General features: G+C 57.1%; 1 protein-coding gene across 1 annotated transcript in view; it reads right to left on the bottom strand.

Annotated features, from left to right (window-relative positions):
* The window catches only part of LOC107307205 (arf-GAP with Rho-GAP domain, ANK repeat and PH domain-containing protein 1-like), a gene marked incomplete at its 3' end in the record, with an annotated part of 58,781 nt that overhangs the window by 28,729 nt on the left and 26,071 nt on the right, over positions 1–3,981 (bottom strand). The gene's annotated exons all lie outside the window — the stretch shown is intronic.

Below are 3,981 nucleotides of genomic sequence, written 5' to 3'. Positions count from 1 at the left end.
CTGCCCTATTAGTTGGATATGGGCTGGCGGTCTTTATGGGGTTCCTATGGGGTTGGCGGTCCCTATTGCGGGTTTCTGCCCCTATAGAGGTCGAGATATGGGTTGGGAGGCGGGTCCTGCGCTATGGGGCTTTCCAGCCCTTAGGATGGGATACTTGGCTGCACCCTCACTAGCTTCTCTGCGTATCCCATGGGGGTTTTTCTGCACCATAATAAGGGTATGGGGCTGGGTCCCTATGGGGTTTCTGCCCTATTAGGATGGATGTGGGGTTCGGGTCCTATGGGGCTTTCGCCCCCATAAATAAGTTGATATGGGGCTTGGGGTCCCTAATGGGGTTCCTATGGGGGGAAGGGGGGGGGCGGGGGGGTTGGGATCCCTATGGGGTTTTCTATCCCATAATTAGGGATATGGGTTGGGTCCCTATGGAGGGTTTCTGCCCTATAGGGTTGGAATATAGGGCTGGGTCCCTCATGGGGGTTTCTATCCCATATAAGGGATATGGGCTGGGTCCCTATGGGGTTCCTATGGGTTTGGGGTCCCTATGGGGTTTCTGGCCCTATAGGAAGAGATATGGGGTTGGGGTCCCTATGTGGTTTTCTGCCCTATAGGTTGGGATATTGTGGGGCTGGGTCCCTATGGGGTTTCTATGGGGTTGGGGCCCCTATGGGGTTTCTGCCTTATTAGGGTGGGATATAGGAGCTGGGGTCCCTATGGGGTTTCTATGGGGTTGGTCCCTATGGGTTTCTCTGCCTATAGGGTGGAATATTAGGGTATGGGTCCCCTATGGGGTTTCTGCTCCCCATAATAAGGGATATGGGCTGGAGATATACACATCCATATGTGTGCAATATGCCTGTGGTCACTGTGCATGGTCCGTGCTCTCCGGCGTTTTAGGGGGAATATGGGTTGGGGTCCCTATGTGGTTCCTTATGGGGGTTGGGGGTCTTTGGGGCGTTTCTGCCCCACATCCCCCCTTATTTCAGTGGCCCCCCAGCCCGGACCTTTGGGCAATATTGGCGGATCCCTACTCGTGCTGCCCCCCATTGTGACCCACAAGCGGGTTCCTCTATAAGACCCGTCAATGGGAAACCCTCACAGCGACAGTCGAGGGGGTGGAAGGTGAGTGTGGGCTGGGGGTGGGCACGATTGTGGGCAGGACCACGTTTCACACGGATCTCCTGTGCCCCACATCTATGGGGTCTGGGGGGGAGGGAGGGGTGGAGTGACTGTGGTGCCGCCATAGATGTGGGGCAGGAGGATATGGGGGAAGGGGGGCACCTTTCGCCTCTGTGTTGCTTGCCCCACATATATGGGGCTGGGGGGGATGTGGCGGCAGGAGGACGTGGGGACTGTGGTGCCCCATAGATGTGACCGCTCCTGTATGTACACTGGTGCGAACTCGAATAACGCTAGCCGTGTAGGCTATAATTATGCTGGCACAGGAGAAGAGACAGGATGTGGGGAGGAGGACCCCCACCGGTCTGCCCCACATATATGGGGTGCTGGGGAGTGACTGTGGTGCCCCATTAGATGTGGGGCTGGGGGAGCTGGGGTGGGATGTGGGGCAGGAGGACACCCACCCTATGCCCCCCATATAGGGGTCCTGGGGAGGGGGATGTGGGGCAGGAGGGACGTGGGGGGGGGATGTGGGGCAGGATGTGGGGCAGGACACCCACGCCTGTGCCCCACCTTTATGGGTCTGGGGGTGGATGGATATGGGGCAGGATGTTGGGGCAGGAGGACATTCAACCCTTGTGCTCCCCACATATAATGGGGTGCTGGGGGAGGGGAGGGTGGGGGCAGGATGCCGTATAATGCTTCGGTTGCCGTGCCCCATAGATGCTGGGGCAGGAGGATATGGGGGAGGGGGGGGCACCTACCCTGTGCCCCACATATATGGGTCTGGGGGCGAGCTGCTGGAGTGCTATGTGGGGCAGGAGGACGTGGGGAGGGCGACTGGAATCTCCTGCGGTGTCCTCCTACTGCTCGCGCCCGCTCCGGCCCTATGTGGCCCGGATCGGCATACACTAGACGGCGGGGAGGATGTGCATGGTACCTGATCGGCAGGATGTGGGGCAGGAGGACCCCACACCGTCTGCCCCACATATATGGGTGTGGGCGGGGGAGTTGACTGTGGTTTGCGCATTAGATGTGGGGGCTGGGGGTGGCCTTTTGACTGACGCAAGTTGGGAGCGTTGTAAGGGGTTAGAGGGTAGCTGTTATTGGGGGTGGGTCAGGTGCGTGTGTCTGGGCAGGAGGGATACCTTACACCGCTATGCCCCCCATATATGGAGGGGGTCGCTGGAGGAGCGGGGATGTGGGATCTCTCTCTTGGCTCTATGCCGTAGCGCGCACATCTCGTGGCGGTGTGTTGGGGTGGTGGAGCATGTGCCAAATCGCGTACATGGCGACGCCTCCGTCCAGAGAGAGGGTCCCATACATATCCTATAGCGTGACCCCATAACCGAGCCTGACCCACGATAGATGAGGACGCGTTCTCGCACGCCCCCACTGTAACCCTCTCGTGACTCCCTCATAAACCCCACCATCCCACTACGACGGCGCTCCCCTAGGTAGGGGGCCTCATATGGCGTGACAGCGCGGATGTTAGGGAGCCATCTCTCTCAAACCCCATAGGGACCCATACCCTATATCCCACCCTATAGGGCAGAAAACCCCATAGGGACCCCAACCCCATAGAAACCCCATAGGGACCCCAGCCCCATATCCCATCCTATAGGGGAGAAACCCCATAGGGACCCCAATCCTATATCCCTTATTATGGGAAAGAAACCCCATAGGGACCCCAACCCCATATCCCTTATTATAGGGAAGAAACTTCATAGAGACCCCAGCCTCATATACCACCCTATAGGGCTGAAGCCCCCATATCCCAACCTATAGGGCAGAAACCCCATAGGGACCCCAGCCCCATATCCCATGCTATAGGGGAGAAACCCCATAGAAAATCCAACCCCGTATCCCTTATTATGGGATAGAAAACCCCATAGGGACCCCAGCCCCATATCCCCTATTATGGGATAGAAAACCCCATAGGGACCCCAACCCCATATCCCATCCTATAGGGCAGAAACCCCATAGGGACCCCATAGGGACCCCAGCCCCATATCCCTTATTATGGGATAGAAAACCCCATAGGGACCCCAGCCCCATATCCCACCCTATAGGGCAAAACCCCATAGGGACCCCAGCCCCATATCCCTTATTATGGGGCAGAAACCCCATAGGGACCCGAACCCCATATCCCATCCTATAGGGCAGAAACCCCATAGGGACCCCAGCCCCATATCCCATGCTATAGGGGAGAAACCCCATAGAAACCCCAACCCCATATCCCTTATTATGGTGCAGAAAACCCCATAGGGACCCCAGCCCCATATCACTTATTATAGGGCAGAAACCCCATAGGGACCCCAGCCCCATATCACTTATTATAGGGCAGAAACCCCATAGGGACCCCAGCCCCATATCACTTATTATAGGGCAGAAAACCCCCATAGGGACCCCAACCCCATATCCATCCTATAGGGCAAAACCCCATAGGAACCCCAGCCCCATATCTCATTCTAAAGGGCTGAAACCCCATAGGGACCCCAACCCCATAGAAACCCCATAGGGACCCCAGCCCCATATCCCATCCTATAGGGCTGAAACCCCATAGGGACCCCAACCCCATAGGAACCCCATAGGGACCCCAGCCCCATATCCCACCCTATAGGGCAGAAACCCCATAGGGACCCCAACCCCATATCCCCAATTATGGGATAGAAACCCCATAGGGACCCCAATTCCATATAATATCCTAGAGGGCAGAAACCTCATAGGGACCCCAGCCCCATATCCCTTATTATGGGATAGAAAACCCCATAGGGACCCCAGCCCCATATCCCATCCTAAAGGGCAGAAACCCCATAGGGACCCCAACCCCATAGGAACCCCATAGGGACCCCAACCCCATAT

The sequence above is a fragment of the Coturnix japonica genome, unplaced genomic scaffold, assembly GCF_001577835.2.
Source record: "Coturnix japonica isolate 7356 unplaced genomic scaffold, Coturnix japonica 2.1 chrUnrandom509, whole genome shotgun sequence".
In the NCBI taxonomy this organism is placed as follows: Eukaryota; Metazoa; Chordata; class Aves; order Galliformes; family Phasianidae; genus Coturnix; species Coturnix japonica.
Note: the sequence above shows the minus strand (reverse complement) of the source record. Positions and strands in the feature narration are given on the sequence as shown.